Source organism: Microcebus murinus, chromosome 6, assembly GCF_040939455.1.
Source record: "Microcebus murinus isolate Inina chromosome 6, M.murinus_Inina_mat1.0, whole genome shotgun sequence".
In the NCBI taxonomy this organism is placed as follows: domain Eukaryota; kingdom Metazoa; phylum Chordata; class Mammalia; order Primates; family Cheirogaleidae; genus Microcebus; species Microcebus murinus.
In genome coordinates this window covers 95,948,354-95,973,687 of record NC_134109.1, presented here as the reverse complement: position 1 = coordinate 95,973,687, position 25,334 = coordinate 95,948,354, and the positions used below count along the sequence as shown (strand labels likewise).

Below are 25,334 nucleotides of genomic sequence, written 5' to 3'. Positions count from 1 at the left end.
TGAAATTATCTTTCAAGAATGAAAGTAAGGTAATTTTTAGGCAAAAATTAAACAGTTGCTACTGGCAAACTGTATTAAAGGAAATTACTAAAGAGTAATCTTCAGGTCACAAAAGTTAACACCAGGTGGAAGCACAGAAATAAAAGGAAGGAACAAAAACAGTAAATCTAAATGCATAGTAAACAAGAATAGCCATGTCTTGTGGGATTTACAATGCACATAGAACTAAAATATTTAACAAGAAGAGCATGTAAGTCTGGTGGGATGTAAATGGGCTCAAAGTGTCTTAAGGTCCTAAGATTATCAGCAAAAGGATAAAAGCAACAATTAACTTCAGCTTTCCAAATTGATGTATAGATTCAAAGCAATTGATCTCAATCCAAAGCTCAGCTCTCTTTTTTGTAGAAATTATCAAGCTGATTCTAACATTTACTCTAAAATTCATAACATTCATGCAAAGGACCTAATTAGCCAGAACAACTTTGCCAAAGAACAAAATGGAAGGGCCAGTAGTATCTGATTTCAAGATTTATTATGAAGCGATAGTAATCCAAACAGCATAGTATAAGCATAAATATAGAAAGACAAATAGATCGTTAGAGCAGAATAGAGTCTGGAAATAAACCCACATACATATGAGGAACTGTTTTTTGTTTTGTTTTGTTTTTGTTTTTGTTTTGAGACAGGTCTTGCTCTGTTGCCCAGGCTGGAGTACGGTAGCATCATCATAGCTCACTGCAGCCTCCTCGAACTCCTGAGCTCAAGTGATCCTCCTGCTTCAGCCTCTTAATTGAATAGCTGGAAATAGAGGTGCATGCCACTATGCCCAGCTAAAATTTTTTAAGCTTTTTTGTAGAGACAGGGTCTCACTATATTGCTCAGCCTAGTCTTGAACTCCTGGCCTCAAGCAATTCTCCTGCCTCAGCCTCCCAAAGTGTTAGCATTACAGGCGTGAGCCATTGCATCCACCCATCTAGGGTTCTACATTTTGTTTATCGACTAACCCAGGATAAGTTACTTAATTGTTCCCCAAACTCTCATCTGTAACATCAAGTTACATCTCTTCCATCTACACTCAGTAGGGTTAAGGACTAAGTGAGTTAATATATAAAAAGGGGGCCGGGCGAGGTGACTCACACCTGTAATCCTAGCACTCTGGGAGGCCGAGGCGGGTGGATTGCTCAAGGTCAGGAGTTCGAAACCAGCCTGAGCAAGAGCAAGACCCCGTCTCTACTATAAATAGAAAGAATTAATTGGCCAACTAATATATATAGAAAAAATCAGCCGGGCATGGTGGTGCATGCCTGTAGTCCCAGCTACTCAGGAGGCTGAGGCAGGAGGATTGCTTGAGCCCAGGAGTTTGAGGTTGCTGTGAGCTAGGCTGATGCCACGGCACTCACTCTAGTGTGGGCAACGAAGTGAGACTATGTCTCAAAAAAAAAAATAATAATATGTAGAAAGGGGCTTTTCAAAAATATACAAAAATATCATTCAGATGATCAAGGTGCAGGGGGAGCCCATAGGCTGTAATCCAAGGTCTTCATTTTTTCATTTTTCTATATGGAAACTGCCAGTCTGGGAGTCTCAGCCAGAGGCAGAATTGGAATTAGAACTCTGGCCTCCCCGTGCTGAACACAGGGGCTTTTCAAAGCTGCAATGTTACAGGCCACTGGCAAGTTGACAGTGAGGCTAGAACATCACTCAGTCACTGGCATGGCATGGCCTGGGCCCCAGGTGGGCTGGACCAGAGTGCTAGCGTGTGTATAATAATGATAGCGTAACCTCGAGAAAGGCCTGTCTCCTCCCTCTGGGCCCAGGTTGCCTTATCAAACTGAAAGGATTAGCCTAGATGGGTTCTGTGTGCTCTTTGGACAATCATATTCTAAAATGTTATCTCAAGGCAAATCCTCAAACATATACACCTAATACCACAGGGTACAGAACAGGCATTTCTGATTATACAAATTTCCAACCCCACCCTCATCTTCTATGACTTCTCATTTTTTGGGATCAAGTCAAGTTCAAGTTTCTTCTCTCGACACTCAAGTTCCTACTACCAACAACCAACCTCACCGCCCTGAGGCCGTGTCACCATCTAACTGGGTTCCCTGCTTCCAGCTTTGTCCCTGGCTGTTCTGCACAAGGCAGCTACAGGGAATGAGCTAAAATGTAAGTCAGATCACATCACTCCTCTGCTCACGACCTTCTCATGGCTCCCGTCTTAGCCAAAGCCAAATTCCTTGCAAGGCCCTATATAATGTCGCTCCACCTCTTCCGATTCTTGGACAACTTCTCCATCAGCTCCGGCCATGGGTCTCCTGGCTATTCCTGGCACACACCTCTTTCCTCTGGGGCTCTGCTCTCATGTGTGCTCCCTGACCTAAATGCTCCTCCCCAGCTACCTGCATGTCCCAGTCCTTCCCATCATTACTCAAATGTCACCGTCACAGTAGAACCTTTCCTGATCACTCACTTTAAAGCCCCGTCCCTCCCCACATACGTGCATGCCCTATCCCCTTTCCTGGTTCATTTACCTCCATAGCGCTTGTCACCATGTACTTTGCTTATTTATTTTGTTTATTGCCTGTCTTCCCCCACTGCGGAATTTGCTCCATGAGGTCAGGGATGGTCCCTTTTGTTCACCACTGTAGCCTCAGCACCTAGAACAGTATGTGGCACATGGCAGGTGCTTGATATTTTTGGACTGAATTCTGGCCACAGGGAGATGGAATAACATGTTGAACTAGTTTACGTAGCTACGTGCTGAAAGAAGAGATAAGAAAAGCTTGAGTAGGTCCATGGACCAACTCCATCTGGGGGATGATTTTTAAAATTAGAGGGGTGTATGGGTGTGTGTGCACACGCGCATCGCGTGTGTTTAACGAAAGCAGGAAAAGAACCAACCTGAAAAGGTAATAGAATCATTCACCTAAGCTGAGAAGAGTTCATGGGCAGACATGAGTCATGCAGTTGCTCTAATTGTCATAAAGGTCTTCCAGATGTCAGGAAGTGACCAGGGGCACAGCCACCAGGAGGGAAATGGAGGAACATTCTCGCAACCAGTGAACCCAGAATCAACATAGGTATTAGAATAAATACAGATAGCAAAGAGGATAAAAGAGGCAAGGTTAAATATTTACCCTGTGCTCACGATAAATGCATTAGCAGGACATGGAGTTGGGGAGACAGTAAGGATTTTGTCATGGAGTTGGAGCCAGACTAGAAGCAATTATTACCTCTCCTCTGATAACTCCACTGGGCTCTCTGTCCCTGGTGTCAAGGTCACTGCGAGTTTCACAACTGCATTTGCCCAGCATGCATGGCGGGGCACACAGTTGACTTTGCCTGACCACAAATAGGAAGTTGCTGAGCAAGGAACGAGAATGATGGGAGTCTGCCAGGGCCTGTGGGACTCATAGTGAGTGACTGTCTCCCTGGCATGGTGTAGTCAGTCAGAAACTGCCCATCCATGTGCATGCTGAGAAAATGCACCATTAGACACTTCCAAGCAAACAAATAGGATAAGCTACACCTCCTTCAACACACCGTGTTTGGAGTCTGATCTTCTCTAAAGAGAGGTGGAATCCAGTTCTCGGTGAAGAGATATTTCATTCTGCTTTGGGTACAGGCTGTGCCATGCCCTCTCCCGTTCTCACCATCTATTTCCACCTTCCTCTTTGGCCTCTTCCATCTCCCCTCCTGCCTCTCAGATCCCAATTGTATTTTTCTCCCACTTCTATTTCTCTTCAATTTCCAGTAACAATCACAGGATGTGACACCTTTCAGTTGAAGGGTGTTGGTTTAAAAAAAGAAGAAATAAAGAGAGGGAAAGGAAAGAAGGAAGGAAGGAAGGAAGGAAGGAAGGAAGGAAGGAAGGAAGGAAGGAAGGAAGGAAGGAAGGAAGGAAGGAAGGGAGGGAGGGAGGGAGGGAGGGAGGGAGGGAGGGAGGGAGGGAGGGAGGGAGGGAGGGAGGGAGGGAGGGAGGGAGGGAAACTAGTCTATATTTTCTGTGTGTTTTCTGTTCCTGGAATCTGAGTAAGTTAGTATTCATTTGATTTGTTTGTTCACTACATCCAAGCTTATCTCAAAAGGAGGGTTTAATTCAAATATACATAAAATATACTAAGATTTTAAAAACTACCAGTAAGAAAGGTAAGATAAAGGAATGTTACAGCCCAACCAGGTTCCTTGCCCTCTGCCCAGTGAACTGGGCCAATACACCAAGACAGCAGGTGTTGCAGCAGAGAAAGAGTTTTATTTCACAGGGCACCAGGCAAGGAGATGGGAGTCATTCCTCAATTCCATCTCCCTGAGAATTTGGGGGCTAAGGTTTTTACAGGTGGTTTGGTGAACAAAGGGCTAGGGAACTGGGTCTGCTGATGGGCTGGGGATGAACTCAGGGGTGGGAAGCAGAAATCATCTTCTCAGCTGGGACATTTCCTGGGCAGGGGGGTCTCAAGTCTTATCGTATCCGTTCCCATGCCTGTCCATGTGTCCGGTTGAGGTCAGTGGGTCCCCTTGAATGCACGATCTGAAAATATCTCAAAGAACAGTCTCAGGCTTTACCATAGCAACTGTATCTATGGAAGCAGTTGGGGAAGTCACAAGTCTTGCACCTGTCAGGGAGGATAGTGCCATTGAGCAGTGAGCTTACAGCAGTAAGGAAGTTAGGGAACCATGGCTGGTTAACTTCTGGCTATATCTATACTTGTCTAGAAATCAGACTTTTATTGCTATTTTTCCCTATGGCTTTCTATTATTTTAATATAGGTGATTTCAGTCCTCCCTGGACTTGATGACACCTCATTCCTGAGGAATAGAATAGAATTTCGAGAGGTCTCAACTTGAGCCCGCTCCTAGGGGGCCACTATTACCGCAAGTGGGGCAACAGGCAGTGCCTTATCTCAGCTCTCATTAGTTTCTTGGCAGATGTTAGATAAGGTTTTCCTTATAGTGAGGTTCACCTTTTCAGTTTTTTCTAGTGGACTGTGGTCTCCAGGTTGTATGGAGATTCCAAGTTACAGTGAGAGCTTGGGAAATGTTCTGTGTGATCTGGGCCAGAAAATCAGCAGCAGCATCACTCTGGATGGAAACCAGTACTCCAAACTGAGAAATAATTTCTTTTATTAAGGCCTCAATTACATGCAAGTGCTTTCAAGAAAGAAAAAAAAAGAGAGAAACAAATGTAAATGAAAAATGAAGAATAAAATTTTTTTTTAAAAAGGCCTCAATGGCTTCAGAAGTTCTTTCTGTCCAACAGGGAAAGGCCTTGACCCAGCCCAAGAAGGTATCCACAAAAACAAGTAGACATTTGAAATTTCCTGCTACCTTTGGCATCATAGTGAAATCAATCTGCCAGTCCTCTCTGTTGGCCCTTCACCCCTGGCCTGAATGCCCTGTGCAGGGCGGGGCAGATGACTAGTTTCGGGGTGTTTTAAGCACAGAGGAGACATTTTTCTGTAATTTTCTGAATTTCTTTTTTTAATATGTGGACCAATGGTACATTTTTGTATCCATTGTAAGGTGGCACCCCTACCATAGTGGGTGGAGTCATGAATATGTTTAACAGTGTCATTGATAAGACATTTGGGTACCAGAACTATTCTCATCTCTTGTATATCCACCCATCCTGAGTCCCATGGTTGGGGTCAAACCCCCAACCTAGCGTTCTTTTCAGGTCTTCCTCTGAGTCTATGGGAGTTTCAGGGTCTAGATCTATTTCAGGCAGCAAGGGCATCAGTAGGGTTTGGGGGACCTTTTTCTTTGCCATTTCCTTTGCAGCCTGACCTGCCTTGATGTTTGCCCCTTGCCACCAGACGCTCCATCTGCTGCTGTGCAAGGCCATGTACTATAGCTACCTCCCTGGGGGCTAAAATGGCATCTAGCATGGCCGGGCGCAGTGCCTCACGCTTATTATCCTAGCATTCTGGGCGCCCGAGGCGGGAGGATTGCTCGAGCTCAGGAGTTCAAGACCAGCCTAAGCAAGAGCGAGACCCTGTCTCTACTATAAACATAAAGAAATTAGCCAAATGACTTTTTTTTTAAGAAAAAGAAAGAAAAAAGAAATAAATGAAATGAAATGGCATCTAGCAGGGCTAGAATTTCTTTAAACATGTTTTATTTCTTTATTGCCAGAGGTTAGGAGTCCCTTTTCTCTCCAGATGGCCCCATGAGCATGAACAACAGAAAAAAAGCACACCCAGAATCCATGTAAATGGTCACGCATGCTCCTTTACCTAGCTGGAGTGCCACGACAAGGGCTGTCAGTTCTGCCACCCTTGCCGAGGCTCCAGGGGGAAGCACTTCAGCCTCCAGTGTTTGCCATGAGTCACCTCCGTGCACCAGCTCTCCTTTGTCCCAGATCCATAAACTGCTTCTGTCAGGAAACGTCTCTAAGTCTGGGCTTTCTAGGGGTATCGTTATGGAAAGACGGGCACTTGTCCACGAGGCCACAGCAGAAGGACAAGGACAAGTGGTTGAGGAGAGAGAAGGAAAGAGAAATTTATTACTTTGCTGGCAAAGGAGGGAAATGGTAGACCATAGTTTCGAAATCCAAATTCCTGTACCTAAGCAGAAATGCAGAGCTTTTAAAGTGTGTGTGTGTGGGGGGGGTTAGTTCTAGGCTATTGTCCTTTAACTACAGTTAATGATCTAATCATCTCATCACTGCTGAAGAAAAAGTTTGACTTTTGCCCACTTGAGGCAGGGAGGCAGATCTCAGTTCCCAAAAAGAGTGGGGGCAGTTTTAAAGAGACAGAAAACCTTTTATCTGAGTTTTTTGTTTTTTTTTTTTCCAGGCCATTCCACCCGGTACATATTCCCCATTCTCACTTTACACTTCCGTATCCGTGGGAGGACGGGTGACTACCCCTTTTACAGTACTTCTGTCAGATCCGGTAGGATAGAATAAACTTGTTCGATTATTTGTGAACAGTCACGCACAGGTTCAGGTGGCATTTGAGGGAGTCAGGGTGGCAGGATTTGAAGTAGAGACTGTTGTCAGCGTTACATTTGCATTGTCTAGAAAGACAGCCTGGTATCTGCCAAGCCTCCCAGAGGGGAGCCAATATCCTGCTTTTTGTTCCAGCCACCAGAGGCCCACGCTGCAGGGGGTGTGCACAGGGGTGGACTGGCCTATGGTAAACTTTTCTGCTTCCTGAAGCAGGTCACAGGTGTTTGCAACAGCCCAAAGACAAGAAGGTCATCTCTTTGTAACAATGTCCAATTATTTTGAAAAATAAGCAATAGGTCTCTTAATATTTCCCAGGTCCTGAGTTAATAATCCCGGACTTACTTTACTCCTTATCTCTCATGCACAAAAAGATTAAAAGGTTTTCTTATATCTGGGAGCCCAATGGTGGAACAGTGAATAGCTTTTCCTTGCTATTTAAAAAAAGGCCTTTTGACAGTCCACAGTCCATTCTAAGGGTTCCTTATCTCCTCTCTTTAAGGCGTCAGATAGGGGCTTAGCCATACACCCGAAGTTAGGAGTCCCCCTACAGCAGAATCCAGCCCTGCCTAAGGAGCCCCGCAGCTGTCGCGGAGTTGTGGGTCTGGCCTTATCCAGAACCATGCCCTGGTCCCGTGAGGTCGGTAAAGTATTAAGCAGATTCTGAACATCTGCCCAAGTAGGGTTGTGGGTTGCAAATATTGAGGACAGCAAGCTTTCTGTTATTCTCGGGTTGTTACACTACGTAGGCCTGTTGTTTTTCCAATTACATAAATCAGAGGTGGAGAACAGGGAGTGGACCCAGATAAGTCCCATGGGCTGACCTGTGGCAGCATGGATGCCCCATAGGCCTCTGCTGAAGAGGAAATTCCCCTCCTGGAGCTACAGTGGCACCTGACCAAATTGATTTCTCTGTTGGGTGTGGGAGATCATTCCTTTTGTCCTCAGCCCCTGGCCCTGTGGAGGGGGGTGGGACCCTGGTTTAGGGGCTGGGGGCTCAGCTTCAGCCCCTCCATAAGGAAGAGGAGAGAGAGCTGGCGCTTGTTGAACCAGGCCATCAGAATGTCATCGTCCTTTTCTTGGAATTCAGGCAACACAGGCTTTGTCTCACCACCAGCCTTTTGGATCATAACCTTACCTCTCTTTTGCATTGGTTTATGTTGCCAACGCAGCAGAAAACACTGCACATAGAGGATCTCATGCCATTTTTCTTCTCATTTACCAAGTAAATCTAGCTGCAGAATTGTATTATAGTTAAGGGACCCATTTACTGGCCACTGTTTTCCCAACCCCAATGAGCATTGTGGCCAAGCTGTATTACGAAGGAAAACTTTTCTGAGTCAGTCGGGGGTATCCAAAAAATTTCTGATTCACCAGCAGGCAGTCCAGTGGGCTCTCCTGTTACAGCAGGTCCCTGGCTCCCCATGGGACAAACTGGCTGTGACAATTTGTCCCCAGCCCCTGACAGGGAGTCTCCAGTGATTTGTAGGGATGCCCACTCTCAAGACCAGACCCAAATCAAATATTTAATTCTCTCTCCCTGACAAGAAGCCCTAAGTGCCAGAGGGGGCATTTGGTGGCTTCTCTATAGTCTGGAAGTTCTCACAGAAAAATCAAAGGAACCCAGGGAGGGGCTTTGCCGGGATGGGGAACAAAAAGTGGTTCAGCTCTCTGTTGCCAAGGGGGAAGAATTTTAAAGGCAGTGAACAAAAACCACGGACCTGCCCATTTTTTCAAGCACTTCCCCTCCACTCTGATAGGGCCAAGTGGGAGGAGGCCTGAAAAAGTCTCCTGAGGATCCCATGGGCCGTGGCGAGCCCCTGCCCCCTCACCCTCCAGGAAACGTGTTAGGGAATAAAATGTAAGGGAGACGCGACGACACAAGAAGGGGTCACAGTCAAGCACGTGATTCCCACACACACAAACAGATTCAGGCACACGCAGACAGGACAGAGCAGACATGAACAATGGGACTGAAACAGGCTTCCAAAAGAAAGTTCCAGCCAGACGTGGTGGCTCACGCCTGTAATCCTGGCACTCCGGGAGGCTGAGGCGGGAAGACTGCTCAAGGTCAGGAGTTCGAAACCAGCCTGAGCAAGAGCAAGACCCCGTCTCTACTATAAATAGAAAGAAATTAATTGGCCAACTAAAAATACATAGCAAAAATTAGCTGGGCATGGTGGCGTATGCCTGTAGTCCCAGCTACTCGGGAGGCTGAGGCAGGAGGATTGCTTGAGCCCAGGAGTTTGAGGTTGCTGTGAGCTAGGCTGACACCATGGCACTCACTCTAGCCTGGGCAACAAAGTGAGACTCTGTCTCAAAAATACAAACAAAATTCCAAGCCGAAATTCTCAAGCGTATTCTTCCAGGCAGGCTCCCCATTCTCTGTCCGAATGGGAGAAGACTCCCCAAGATAAGACTTTCCTCATTCCTTTCCACTAATCTAAAAATCCTTGAGTATACCTATGCCCCTTCTATTAGTTTGGACTAATTACAGACTGGACCTAAGGCCATGCAAGGCAAAGGTTACGTCATGCCTGCAGGCCATCAATTTGCTCAACAGGTCACTTTGTGCTGTGGCTTGCTCTCTGATTAGCAGACCTGCTTATATAACTTAACTCAAGCATTCCTTCCTACTGACTCTAACTCTTTAAATAAAGCTTTATTTCTTTAACCAAAAAGATCTTTAAAAGGAAAGACCACCAAGACCTGCCAAGGGCCCCAAAGCCTCCACGAGAGGCTAACAAATCAGGAGGACGGGAGGGGACAGGGTGCTGGCGCACACAGAGCACTCACCAGAGGCTCTTTTTCAGTGCCAGAAACCGTCTCCGCCATAAGCCAAAGTCTCTAAGCAACATGAATTGACAATGTCCCACTGACAGAGATGGCGCCAGAGGTGACCCCACGGTTGAAAAAAGACTACTCGGCCTCAAAGGCACACACTTAAGTCCACCCCGCCAGTGAGAGGCAGCCAAACCTCAGGTAAGAACCTAAAAGGGCACTCTCGATGAGCCCCCGATTTTGTTACAGCCCACCCAGGTCCCTTGCCCTCTGCCCTGTGAACTGGGCCAATACACCGAGACAGCAGGTGTTGCAGCGGAGAAAGGGAGAAAGAGTTTTATTTCACAAGGTGTCAGGCGAGGAGATGGGAGTCATTTCTCAATTCCATCTCCCTGAGAATTTGGGGGCTAAGGTTTTCAAAGGTGGTTTGGTGAACAAAGGGCTAGGGAATTGGGTCTGCTGATGGGCTGGGGATGAACTCAGGGGTGGGAAGCAGAAATCATCTTCTCAGTTGGGACATTTCCTGGGCAGGGGGGTCTCAAGGCTTGTTGGGTCCATTCCCACCGCCTGTCCATGTGTCCGGTTGATGTCAGTGGGTCCCCTTGAATGCACGGTCTGAAAATATCTCAAATACCAGTCTCAGGCTTTACCATAGCAACTGTATCTATAGAAGCAGTTGGGGAGTCACAAGTCTTGCACTTGTCAGGGAGGATAGTGCCATTGAGCAATGAGCAGTTACAGCAGTAAGGAAGTTAGGGAACTGGTTAACTTCTGGCTATATCCATACTTGTCTAGAAATCAGACTTTTATTGCTATTTTTACCTTATGGTTTTACATTATTTTAGTATAGGTGGTTTCAGCAATAAAAGGGAGAGAACACACAGGCGTTTGAGGTTGCAGTGAGCTATGATGGTGCCACTGCACTCTAAGCAAGGCAACAGAGCCACACCCTATCTTAAAAAAAACAAAGTGACAGGACACAAAATGGAATTATGAATTTGGCTAATACAAAAATGTATACCAGGAAGTCTTATTCCCTTAAGAAAATGGGTCACAAACTCAGCTCTAAAATTTCTAGCTAAAAAAAGCTATGAGTCAGCCTGAGCAAGATCGAGACCCCATCCCTACTAAAAATAGAAAAAAATTAGCCAACCCACTAAAAATAGAAAAAATTAGTCAGGCAGGCATGGTGGCACATGTCTTTAGTCTCAGCTACTCGGGAGGCTGAGGAAGGAGGATCGCTTGAGCCCAGGAGTTTGAGGTTGCTGTGAGCTAGGCTGACGCCACGGCACTCTAGCCCTGGCAACAGAGTAAGACCCTGTCTCAAAAAAAAAAAAAAAAAAAAACTATGAGTAACATGGATACTAATGTCTACCTAATTCTAAGAAATAAATGGGGCCGGGCGCGGTGGCTCACGCCTGTAATCCTAGCTCTCTGGGAGGCCGAGCCGGGCGGATCGTTTGAGTTCAGGAGTTCGAAACCAACCTGAGCAAGAGCGAGACCCCGTCTCTACTATAAATAGAAAAATTAATTGGCCAACTAATATATATAGAAAAAATTAGCCGGGCATGGTGGCGCATGCCTGTAGTCCCAGCTACTCGGGAGGCTGAGGCAGGAGGATTGCTTGAGCCCAGGAGTTTGAGGTTGCTGTGAGCGAGGCTGATGCCATGGCACTCACTCTAGCCTGGGCAACAAAGCCAGACTCTGTCTCAAAAAAAAAAAAAAAAAAGAAAGAAATGGAACTATTTAAGAAACACGTACTTGACCTGATACCAACACAAGGAAGAAATTTCTTCTTTAGATACAATACATGAAGGTTGTACATTGGCCCGAAGATAACGCGAAACTGAGGAATTGAACTCTGCCATTCTTTGTTCCAAATTTTCCTGAGGGTCCTGTCATAACCATCTTAGCATTCCTTTCCACTAATCTAAAAATCCTTGAGTATACCTATGCCCCTTCTATTAGTTTGGACTAATTACAGACTGGACCTAAGGCCATGCAAGCCAAAGGTTACGTCATGCCTGCAGGCCATCAATTTGCTCAACAGGTCACTTTGTGCTGTGGCTTGCTCTCTGACTAGCAGACCTGTTTATATAACTTAACTCAAGCATTCCTTCCTACTGACTCTAACTCTTTAAATAAAGCTTTATTTCTTTAACCAATTGGAAATCAAAATCTCTGAACCCACCTATAAGCCCCCGTCTTCGATATGTCCCACCTTTTGGGGCCAAACCAATGTACACCTTCCATGAATTGACTTGTGATTTTACCTGCAATTACTGTCTCCCTGAAATGTATAAAACCAAACTGTAACCCAACTGCCTTGGGACCACTTACTCAAGGCTTCTCAGATTTGTGGATCCCTGGGCCAGCGGTTACTCCCATTTGGCTCAGAATAAACCTCTTTGAATTATTTCAGAGTTTGGCTTTTTCCCCCTCCATAAACAGAGAGAAACTGAGTCACGTGAAAGATGAAACCAAGAAGAAAGGCCTAGAAGGTCAGGCTGCTGACATCTGCGGAGCCACCTGGGCCCAGACCTCTCCTTGCATTTCCTCATGAGGATCCTGAGCTGCTTGAAATGACTTGACTCTAGCCCTTCTACACAAGGAAGCCACGGGGCTACTTGTTAGGTTTATTGCAGGCGGGAGCAGGAAACATGGGCATGGGACAATATGTGGTTAGTGCAAAATGCAGGCTTGTAAAACAACAGCCGCAGGAGTCTGGGGAGTCCTCGACTTGGCAGGTCTGGCAGACAGCTGCAGCCCGCATCCCTTCCCCTTCCCTCCCTGATGGACCAAGGCTCTCCCTTCCCAGCTCTCGTGATAAGGGTGATAAGGACGGCGCCACAGCAGAAGGATGGATGCGACTATAGCAAACGGGTCATAGGGGTTGGTTGTTTGAAGAAGAATTTACTACAAACAGCTGCTCTGCCCACCGTCCTGTGCCGCATGTAGCAGGAAGCAATTCTTCACCTGCCAGACTGGCCCAGAAACAAAGAACTGAACAGGGCAGGTGGGAAGGGTCAGCTGTCCCCGTTTATAAAGACCCTCACTACACCCCCTTCTGTGCTAACTCTCTTTTCGGACTCAGCCCACCCGTGCCCGGGGGAATAAACCAGCCACGCTGCTCTCACGTAGCCTGTGTGTGACATGGGTCCTTTGGGTCATTCATTCATTCACCCTTTGACTACTGTTCACTCTTTCTGTTCCTGTTTCTGTCCGAAGGGCCAGCACCAGGCCGCCTGAACCCGAGCCCCTCTTGTCTGGCTGGTGTGGGGTAAATGCCTTGCCCCCATCCTTGTCTCCCCATCCTTGTCCCCCTGGCTCCTCTCCTCGTTACAGCCCACGCGGCATCGCCTCAGATACCAGATCACAGCACGATGGGTGGGTGAGGGGCCTTTGGGGTCACCTCTGCCGGATTTGGGGGTGTCCAGAGTTTCCTCCCACACACGTGGGTGTAAGCTACTCAGCTCTCCTCACATTCTATTGTTGTTTTTTTTCCAATTTATTTTTATTTTTGTTTTATTTTTCTTTTGAGACATAGTCTCACTTTGTTGCCTAGGCTAGAGTGAGTGCCGTGGCGTCAGCCTAGCTCACAGCAACCTCAAACTCCTGGGCTCAAGCAATCCTGCTGCCTCAGCCTCCCGAGTAGCTGGGACTACAGGCATTCGCCACCATGCCAGGCTAATTTTTTCTATATATATATTAGTTGGCCGATTCATTTCTTCCTATTTATAGTAGAGACGGGGTCTCACTCTTGCTCAGGCTGGTTTCGAACTCCTGACCTCGAGCAAACCGCCCGCCTCGGCCTCCCAACATTCTGTTGGTATTTATTAGTTTCAATCCCAGACACCGCACTTATCCTGACCTCAAGCCCGAAGTTCAGGCCAGGCGCAGTGGCTCACGCCTGTAATCCTAGCACTCTGGGAGGCCAAGGTGGGAGGATCGCTCAAGGTCAGGAGTTCGAAACCGGCCTGAGCAAGAGCAAGATGCCGTCTCTACTAAAAGAGTAGAAAGAGAGGAGGATCAAGATGGCGGACGAGAAACACCGCCAGAAAGAGTGTCTCTGCAGAAAAGACAGATTCTAGCAGAAATTAGAAAAAAGAAGCAAGAAGGCGAGCATACAGCAGACGAGGGCCGGAAGGAGGGGTACCTGAGACCCCGGCAGACTCCACGGGCGGAGGCTGCGGAGGAGAACTGGAAGCTGAGACCGCCGGAGAAGCCCAGAGACCAGCGGGAAGGGTAGGTGGATAAATCACCTTTCCCCTCCCCTGCATTTGGGACTGCTGGTGGGCTCCCCAGCGGGTGGAGAGACCTGAGGACACCAGCCCAGAGACGGCCGCCGCCAGCTAGCGGTGAGCCTGTAGCGGACACGGCACCAGGCTCCCAACTCCCTCGGGGCACCTCCCTGTGCACAGACCCGAGCAGGCACCATATTGCCCCCTTCTCCCCTCCGCCGACCCTACCCGAGGCTGCCCAGAGAGACAATACAGCCACCAGCCGGAGGCACCTCCAGGGAATGGGACCTTCCCTTTTGGGACCCTACAGCTGACTCAGGGGAACTCAGACTGTGAGCTCCCTACCTGCCAGCCCTCCCAGGTGCTCCTGGCACAGTGTTCCCAGGAGAACGGTGCCGACTCAGAGGCTGAGAGACACAGACACAGCTTGGGCTCCCTGTGGGTGAATTGGGACCAGAACTCCTCTCCCTGATGGGGATACAGTTTGAACTCTGGGACCCAGAGGTCAGACCTGCAGACCAGATCCCCTGCACCAAGGGCTAGCATTGCCCGGGGCACAGAAGGGATATTTGTGAACAGCCTGCTGAGGTGTGTGTGCCTCCAGGGGCAGATCAGCGTCCTAGAGGGCAACCCTCCCACCAAAGGGAGGCTGTGCGCCCAGCCCAGGCAGCGTTTCTGCGCAGGGAACCTCCCCGCCAGCATCACAATCCGGGGAGGCCTGGTGATGTGTGGTCTGGCCTGCTGGCAGAGGCCCAGGAGTAGCTGCGGAGTTGGGGAGGGTGGAAAGAAGCGAGGCCTGCTCCAGACTGCGGGTCTCAGACAGCCCCACCCCCACAAGCAGACTTTCTGGCCATTCCAGCCCCGCCCTGACAGCTTTTCCTGGAAGCATAGAACAGAACTTTGACCCCTGCTAATGGCATTGGTGGCGCCTGAGGGCAGGCTTACCCAACCCAGCTCCACCCAGAACAAGAGCTGATAACAGGACACAAAAACAACAGTGTAGCCTGTTCCTCCAAGCAAGCACCACCTACCGACAGGGACGGCATCCTGCACAGTCTTTTCACGGCACCCACTGACTCATTATACAGGGAGTGGTCGAATCTCACCCACAGACACCACCTAACGGCTCAGAAACTAAACAAGGCGTGTGAATACCCAAACAAAAACCTAAAGGAAAGAAACAACAACTGATCGACATGGGAAGAAATCAGCAAAAGAACTCAGGAAATATGAAGAACCAAATGGAAAACACACCCCCAAAGAGGAGCACCAGCCCCCTAGAAACGGACACCAACCCAAATCAGGCAACCAAAATGACAGAAGAGGAATTTCGTATGTGGATCATAAGAACACTCACCGAGCTGCAACAACAACTCGATAACCAACACAAAGAAACCACAAAAAGCCTCCAGGACCTAGAACAAAAGTTCACTAAAGAAATAGACACAATGAAGAAAAGTTTAACTGAACTCCTGGAAACGAAGAATCAATTCAGGGAACTACAAAATACAGTGGAAAGTCTCAAGAACAGGGTAGATCAAACAGAAGAAAGAATCTCAGAGATTGAAGATAACACCCTCCAACTAAATAAAACCATCACAGAGATAGAGCAGAGAAACATGAGAAAAGAGCAAAGCCTACAAGAGATGTGGGATTATGTGAAGAAACTTAATGTTAGGGTCATAGAATTACCAGAAGGGGAAGAGGACAACACCCAAGGGTTGGACAAGCTATTTGAAAATATAATAGAGGAAAATTTCCCAGACCTTGCTCAAAATCTCGATATACAAGTTCAAGAAGCTCAGAGGACCCCTGGGAGATTCAATGCAAACAGGAAGACGTCACGACATGCAGTCATCAGACTGACCAAAATATCAACTAAAGAGGCCCTTCTAAGAGCTGTAAGACGAAAGAAGCAAGTGACATACAAGGGAAAGCCAATTTGAATAACACCAGACTTCTCTAATGAGACTTTACAAGCAAGGAGAGACTGGGGCCCCATTCTCACTCTTCTGAAACAAAACAATGCCCACCCTAGAATCTTATTCCCTGCAAAACTAAGCTTCATATATGAAGGAGAAATAAAGACATTCTCAGACAAGCAAAGTCTCAGAGAATTCACCAAGACAAGACCAGCCCTACAAGAAGTACTCAAAACAGTGTTACGCACGGAACACCATAATAAAAACTCACGAATATAAAAACAACCAAAACCCAAAGATTAAAGGCCAGATAATACAATGGCTCAAGAGAGAAATCAAAGCAACAACATCTAACCCAACAGAATGAACAGTAATCTACCTTACCTATCAGTTCTCTCAATAAATGTGAATGGCTTAAAGTCTCCACTCAAGAGACATAGGCTGGCTGAATGGATAAGAAAATACAGGCCAAGTATATGCTGTCTTCAGGAAACACATCTAACCTGCAAGGATGCATATAGACTAAAAGTAAAAGGGTAGAGATCAGTATTCTAGGCAAGTGGAAGCCAAAAGAAGGCTGGCGTGGCAGTTCTAATTTCAGACAATTTAGTTTTTAAACCAACAAAAGTAGTGAAAGACAAAGAGGGTCATTATATAATGGTGAAGGGCATGGTTCAACAAGAAGAGATAACAATTTTAAATATATATGCACCCAACTTAGGTGCACCCAGTTTCATAAAGCAAACCTTACTGGATCTAAACAAATGGATTAATAGCAACTCCATAATCACCGGAGATTTCAACACCCCACTGACGGCACAAGACAGATCCTCCAAACAGAAAATTAATAAAGAAATAATGGACTTAAACAAAACCTTGGAACAACTGGGTCTGACTGACATCTACAGGTCATTCTACCCCAAATCCACTGAATATACGTTCTTCTCATCAGCTCACAGGTCATTCTCTAAGATTGACCATATCCTAGGACACAAAGTAAATCTCAAGAAATTTAAAAAAATAGAAATCATACCATGTACCTTCTCAGATCACAGTGGAATAAAAGTAGAAATCAACCCTAACAGAAACTCACATTTCTACACAAAAACGTGGAAATTAAACAACCTCCTACTAAATGATTACTTCATAAATGAAGAAATCAAGATGGAAATTAAAAAATTCTATATTCCTACACTGCTGCTGGGACTGCAAATTAGTTGAACCTCTATGGAAAGCAATATGGAGATACCTTAAAGCGATCCAAGTGAATCTACCATTTGATCCAGCAATCCCATTGCTGGGCATCTACCCAAAAGATCTAATGACACTCTACAAAAAAGACACCTGCACTGGAATGTTTATAGCAGCACAATTCATAATTGCAAGGCTGTGGAAACAGCCCAAGTGCCCATCAATCCAAGAATGGATTAATAAAATGTGGTATATGTATACCATGGAGTACTATTCAGCTCTAAGAAACAATGGTGACATAGCACATCTTATATTTTCCTGGTTAGAGCTGGAACCCATACTGTTAAGTGAAGTTTCCCAAGAATGGAAAAACAACCACCACATATACTCACCAGCAAATTGGTATTAACTGAACAGCACCTAAGTGGTCACATAGGTACTGCAGTAATAGGGTATTAGGCAGGGGGGAGGGGGGCGGGTATATACATATATAATGAGTGAGATGTGCACCATCTGGGAGCTGGTCATGGTGGAGACTCAGACTTGTGGGGGGAGGGGGGAAATGGGCATTTATTGAAACCTTAAAATCTGTACTCCCATAATATGCCAAAAAAAAAAATTTAGAAACTGGAAAAAAAAATAGAAAGAAATTAATTGGCCAACTAATATATATATATATAGAAAAAATTAGCCGGGCATGGTGGTGCATGCCTGTAGTCCCAGCTACTCGGGAGGCTGAGGCAGGAGGATCGCTTGAGCCCAGGAGTTTGAGGTTGCTGTGAGCTAAGCTGACGCCACGGCACTCACTCTAGCCTGGGCAACAAAGTGAGACTCTGTCTCAAAAATAAATAAATAAATAAAGTGTATAATTCAGTAGGTTTAGTACATCATTGTGTGACCATCACCCCTATCAAATTCCAGAACATTTTCTTCACCCCAAAAAGAAACCTTGTTCCCCATTGGCAGTTACTCATAATTCCACCTTCACCCCAGCCCTTGGAAACCACCAGCCTACTCTCTCTATATATAGATTTGCCTATTATGAACATTGCATGTGAGTGGACTCATACCATATGTGGTCTTTCGTGACTGGCTTCTTTCACTTCAGATAGCATTTTCAATTCCATCCATGTTGTAGCATGTATCAAAATTTCATTCCTTTTTATGGCTGAATAATATTAGGGTATATATTCCACGTTTTATTTATTCATTCATCAGTTGATGGATATTTGCCTTGTTCCCACCTCTTGGCTTCTAGGAATATTGCTGCTGTGAATATTCTTATGCAGGTCTTTGTGTGGATATATGTTTTCAATTCTTTGGGATGTACCTAGAAGTGAAACTGGTGGGTCCTGTAGTACCTCTGTATTCTTTATTTTTCTCTCTCTCACTCTTTTTTTTTTTTTTTAAAGGCTGGTCAAGTGGAGCAGTGGGAACAGAGAAAGAAAAGGAACAAAGGAATCTGTAACTGGTTGTGATCAATTAGTTGTAAACAGTGCTGCACTCGGACCAACCTATATTCTCTATATTTAACGTTTTGAGGGACTGCCTGTGACCACACAGTTTTCCAAAGGGGCTGCACCGTTTTGCAATTCCCACCAGCATGCATGAAAGTTCTGGATTTCTCCACATCCTTGTTAGCACTTATTATGGCCTGTCTTTTTTTTTTTATTTTACTTTTCTTAATGAGGTTCAAGTGGTATTTCATTGTGGTTTTTTTAATTTGCATTTCCCTCATGACTAATGAGGTTGAGCATGTTTTCATATGCTTATACTATGTTCCATTTTATTCTATTAAGTTCAATTCGTTATTTCAACTGATCACATGTTTGGATCCTGTTCCTATCTTTGCAATTCTCACAAAGTGAGACTCTGTCTCAAAAAAAAAAAAAAAAAAAAATGCTGCCTGAGTCAGACTCATCTGGGTGCTGGTTAGAACTCCAGAACCATTGAACCAGAGTCTCTGCAGGGTGGATCCTGAAACACCACATTTGGAACGAGCTCCTCAAGGATTCTTCTGTACACTAACATGTGAAAAACAGACACCTAGAAGTATTGTTTTCCATTTATTGCTAATAAACATACATGTATTAATAGAATTATTTAAAAACTTTTATTTTCTTCCAAGGGTACACATCTCATAATCAGCGGAATGAAGACTCAAACCCAGACCTTCCAAATCCTTGCCTGTGTTCCTTCCCGTGTGCGACAGCTGCCTCGCTCTTGTCTGTGGAAACCTCAGGGGTGACGTCACGCAAAGCCTGCCACCTGCTTGACGCCACGGAGTCCTGTCACTTTCCTTGAAGATGCAGGCGTCCCTGGATCTCATCGCACTTCTTTAATTCTCTCTCTGTCCCTTCTAAAGCATACATTCCAAACCAAAGGGTCCTGCAGTGCATGTTAAGCAACCGTAGGATACATATCCACGTAACCCAGATAGCAGCTGATGTATGCCATCTTCCCTCACCACCTCATCCGCCAGCAAACGGGAGTGACTGCGTGGGAGTTTAAGCAACCATAGACCCAATTAAGCTTTATGCACCAAAGCGTTTCAGAAATTACTGCTCACCTGTGATTGGCTGTCCTCGGTGGGATGTCCACCTTGGTCTAATCAGCTGTGATCAGGACATAAGCCACCTGGGCAACAGAGAGGGTGTGCAGGACAGTCTTATTTAGAGTTTGGGCACAGTAGTCACCACAACTGACATTCCTAGTGCAATCCACAAGGTGGTCATGTCACAGAAGGACTATTGAAAGTCAATTCTGTGATAACTAGTGTTTCATACAGTTTCATGTCATTTGCTAATTTACTAATGCTTCACATACAAATAATACCACCTACTCCTCTGTTTTAATACATTTTCAGTAACAATCACATATTCAATAATATTTATTAATTGTCTATTAATTGTTGGTCCCTTTGCTGGGCATCAGAATATAGTTTATATTCTGAGAAGGATTCGGGGTCTAGAGAGGGGAATTCACAATGTGAAGAGGGCAGTTCTTACCACCAGCAAGCATTTTCAATGTGAGAAATCTGAGAATAAGGAACACCCTAGGAGGCTTTATTTAAAGGCCAAGCTACCAACACCTGCCCACCAAGGCAGTAGAGAGCTAGCAGAAGGAGGTGTTACAAAGACACTTTGCAAACATGACAGGAGTAGTGAGGGAAGGGAAGAGGGATTTTTTTTTTTTTTTTTTTGAGACAGAGTCTCACTTTGTTGCCCAGGCTAGAGTGAGTGCCATGGCGTCAGCCTAGCTCACAGCAACCTCAACCTCCTGGGCTCAAGCGATCCTGCTGCCTCAGCCTCCAGAGTAGCTGGGACTACAGGCATGCGCCACCATGCCCGGCTAATTTTTTCTATATATATTAGTTGGCCAATTAATTTCTTTCTATTTATAGTAGAGACGGGGTCTCGCTCTTGCTCAGGCTGGTTTTCGACTCCTGACCGCCTCGGCCTCCCAGAGTGCTACGATTATAGGCATGAGCCACCGCACCCGCCCAGGAAGAGGGACTTTTAAAGCTGAAAGAAATGAATTTTGCACACTGGTGCTGCAATGTTAACTTCCACTCCTTTCTCATTCTCCTTCCTTTTCTGTAGCTCTGAAGGACTGGGGGAGGATGACCTAAGCAGATCGTGCAAACAAAGCAAGGTGTTGTCCCAGGACTTCTTCCCAGAAGTTTTAAGATCATAATCAGATTGTACTAGGGAACTCACCAGACCTGGAGTCCAAAGAGCTGGGTGCTCAGCCTTGCTTCACTAGCTATGTGACCTTGACCAAGCTTCCTTGAGATTTCCTATCCCTATTTGTAAAATAAAAACAGTCATTTCTTACTCATCGGGTTGTTGTCCAAATTAAATGAGATATGTATTTTATTTTTTTATTATTTTTTTACAGTGTTTATGACATCTTTTATTCAATTCACATAGAAAAGCATGCAGTATTAATGTAAAACAGTATGATGTTAATGTAAAATGTTCAGTACACATTAGATAAACAGGTCATTAGCATACAGACCCATTCTTTTTTTTTTTTTTTCCCCTCTCCTTACAAAGGTTAAATGAAGACAGACCCATTCTTAAAGGCTTATATAGGCATAACAAACATGTTTAGAATAATATACTTTTCCAGAACCTAAATTAAAAATTGTGCTTACCTCTTACTTATCCTCACTCTTTGAATATTTTTCATGAAAAAAACAATTTTTTGTTTTACATAAAAGATATTCTATTAGTCAACTGAAACTTAGGTATGGAAAACACAGCAAGCAAAAATGCTGTAGTTTCCACAAACAACAGTAACATGCAATCCAGAACTTTATCACTCTTAAAAAAAAAAAAAAAACACCTCCCCTGGGATATAAGTGGATCAAGAACTTGGCAATGAGTACTTCTGCACTTCTACATCTAGAATAATGAAGCAAGGATGTTTAGGCTCTGTTAAATACAAGTGTTCCATGCCTTCTTTCTAAAGTATGCTCAATTTCTGATTTTAAACACAAAGATGAGCAAATATGTTACCTGACATAAAATGAATATTTTCACATAGTAAATGTATCCTTTCACAGTAGCAGAATGTTTTCATAAACCTGTACAAAGCATAATGTTAGAAAAAATGCAAACATATACATAAAACCTAAAAAAACAAAGGTAAATCAATATTTGACTAAAGTTAGAGTGCTGTTTCTCTATCATGGCCTTAAATAAAAGTTAAGCCATCACTAAACATAAATTTAAAAAGGCAGGCAAAATAATTTCCACCTTAGGAAAAGCTTTAAAGAAACTCAAGTGTTCTGTGAGCAGTATGTAAACAAAACTAAAAGTTTTATTTAAGAAATCCAAATTCTGAAGATAAGTGAGGCTTAGTAACAGGCTACTATATTTAACAGTTAAATAAGATTCCAAAAAAACAAAATACACCCAACCCAGATACATATAAAACTCATTACAAAAAACAAAGAAAGAAACAAAAAACAAACTAACAGCAGCAACAACAACAAAACACCCCTCTCCCTAACTTCTCTGGTTTAAAAGATCCCTCCCTCAACACCCCCTCCCCAAAAAAGAAAATCTTCTATTTTTTCTCTTAAAGTCTTTTCAAAATGAACCAAAGTATTCTAGGTGCAGGTTAATCTACCATTCTGACTTGACCCTTGACTAAAAATTATCAATTCAAAATTGTATAGAATTTTTATGAGGAGAAAAACTTTTATACTTCTCTCAGGACAAAAACACAAATGACACCTTTCTAATGAGTTAACTTTTAGTTGCTTTTGATGGGCTGGCATTGGAAAGGCTGCTCTGGATTTTTCTTTTCGTTGACTGATTCACATTTTTATTTCTCTTTTCAGGTACAAAGGAAGTAGACCAAGGAGACTGAAGGTGGTTCTGAAGACTGTGCATCTCTGAGGACATCTAAACAAAGATGACCCAAACCTTTGATCTTCAAATAGTCCATGTGAACTGCTTAGCAAAACACCCTGGGAAAACTCTGTTTGAAACAAACAGCTTGGGGGTTTGGTTTCATTAGTTCCTGGATTAGAACTAGGATGGAGTGAAAAATCCTCATTCATTTCTTGGTCAGATGGAGATAGGAGAAAAAAAGAAGTGGGTTTCCATTCATTACCATTTTCTAACTGATCAGTACTAGTTAGAGAACCTTTGGAAAGGTTTAGCTTAGTTCTTTCTTCCAACTTATCAGATTCCTCAAGAAATTCACTGCCTTGAGATGACTTTGACAACCCATCCAAATCCACTGACTTAAAGCCATTATTGCAAGGGCTTTTGCTGTTGTCTGACTCTGACATCATTGAATCCAACTCAGAGATTTTGTCAAGGTAAGCAGCATCCATTGATGCTTCGCTAGATGTTCTTGTCCGATTCATTTCAAAAGAGCGAATAGAATTCAACCTCTTGGATAAACATGAGCCTGGTTTCTCACCCAATTTCGAAGATATTTCTCCAACAGAATTTGCTATTGTGTTCCCCTCTGAACTTTCAAAATCCAAGCTTTGGGCATAGCTTGTAGAACAACAGTCCCCAAATCCTGTCTTTGGGGAAGTAAACCATTCTGATTTCTTTTCATTTTCATTTCTACTTATATCATCTTCTGAAGAATCCTTATTAGAAACATTTGAAGAATCACAAAAATCATCAAACACCAATTTTCTGAGATGGTTGGAGTGCTTTTTGGAACCTCCAGCTTTGATCACAGAGCTTTCTCTATTTTCTGGAGTATTGAGCTGAAGGCAACTAAGGGACAAAGGAGTACAAGGAGCTGGAAGACCATAAAGTTCTTCATCTTTGTAGGGTACACAATCACTTGGTTTATTACCCCACTCTCTTTCCAGATAAGTATCCGTACTTGTATCTGTCACATCTAACATGATTTCTACCCGTTTCTGAGATAGGTCTTTGTTCTTAGAACAATTTAGCTCTGTACTGCTGGTGCTTTCCTGCCTGGCAGAACCCGTGTCAGAGAGTCTGCTTGCTGGAGGGCTTTGCCAGGTGGGAAGAACTCGAGGTGGATGAGCAAGGCTGCTTACTGGCACTATCACTTTGCTTCTTTGATGCCACATCCTCCTTGCTGCCTTTGCTCCCCTTTGCCATCTGCAGAAAGGGATCTCTGGCAAATGCAATTCATAGCTTTCTTCTCTTCACTTGGATTTTTTCAGCTGTGCAACTTGAGATTCTAGTTCCTCTATATACTTATCACTTCGTTCCAGGGCTTTCTTGAGGCGATTGGTTTCACGTTCATACTGTTCTACTTTGGACTGAAGAGCTGCAACTGTAAACCTTCCAAACTTCTGGGGCGATCTGTTATCAACTTCAGCCTTCAGTCGTAAATTCTCCCTCACCAGGCCACCATTTTCCAATTTCAATTTTTTTTATTTGCCTCCTTTAATTTAATCCACATCATCTTTCACTTTTTCATAGATTTCATTAGCTGTTCTGAGTTTTTTCTTCCACTCTGCTACAGTTTCTGGGTCAATTTCACTTGAATGATCTGCAACTGGATGTTTGTCTTCATTTTGGTTGCCCTGCATGAAGGTTAAAGGATCCAGAATAGTCTTGATCTATGACTCCAAACTGAGATTTTTTTTACTCTTAAGCTCTTCTACCTCCTTCTGCAGACAATCTATTTCGTCCCCATATTCTTTGTGGAGTAACTCAAGTCTAGTTTTCCGAAGGTGCTTCCTGGCTGTGTGGCTTAGCATAGGTTCACTTTCACTTGTCCCTCCAATAATCTCTTTGCAGGGATTTTCAGGAGTGATGGGGACTCTGCAAAGCTGGACACTGGCTATTATTCTTCAACCACAAATCAATACAAACTGAACAAAATACATGGCTGTTGATGCATATGACAGGCCAGCGTACCTTCCCCAAGCAAATGTGGCACGTGATGGGTAGCGTGAGTGACAATGTAACGTTGTGCACGGTCTGAGCATGGCAGCATTCAGAATCCCGCCAACACAGAAGTCCCACCTCGAGATATGTATTTTAAAGTGTCTGACATGTAAAAAATGTTCCATTAAAATTAGTAACTTCAGCCGGGTGCAGTGGCTCATGCCTGTAATCCTAGCACTCTGGGAGGCTGAGGCGGGGGGGGGGGGGGATTGCTCAAGGTCAGGAGTTCGAAACCAGCCTGAGCAAGAGCGAGACCCCGTCTCTACTATAAATAGAAAGAAATTAATTGGCCAACTAATATATATAGAGAAAAAATTAGCCAGGCATGGTGGCGAATGCCTGCAGTCCCAGCTACTCAGGAGGCTGAGGCAGGAGGATTGCTTAAGCCCAGGAGTTTGAGGTTGCTGTGAGCTAGGCTGACGCCACGGCACTCACTCTAGCCTGGGCAACAGAGTGAGACTCTATCTCAAAAAAAAAAAAACAAAAGTAACTTCATCTGCGAATGAGAATAATAACAGAAACACAGGGTTGTTATAAGGGCTAAATCTTTTAGGTAAAAGTGGTTTGAGAGTTGCATGTCCTGTACCTGTATCAGGTTGTCATTATTGGGGACATTTGAAGAGAGGTTGTAGGTACATTCTTAAAAATTTAGCTTACTCTGGGAGGCCGAGGCAGGAGGATTGCTTGAGCTCAGGAGTTCAAGACCAGCCTGAGCAAGAGCAAGACCCTGTCTCTACTATATGTAGAGAGAAATTAGCGAAACAACTAAAAATAGAAAAAAATTAGCCAAGCATGGTGACATGTGCCTGTAGCCCCAGCTACTCAGGAGGCTGAGGCAAGA

The 25,334-nt window shown here is 44.6% G+C and overlaps 1 pseudogene; it reads right to left on the bottom strand.

The window, feature by feature from the left end:
• Positions 1–22,309: 22,309 nt before the first annotated feature.
• Positions 22,310–24,508, bottom strand: LOC105881360 (ORC ubiquitin ligase 1 pseudogene; annotated as a pseudogene).
• Positions 24,509–25,334: the final 826 nt, after the last annotated feature.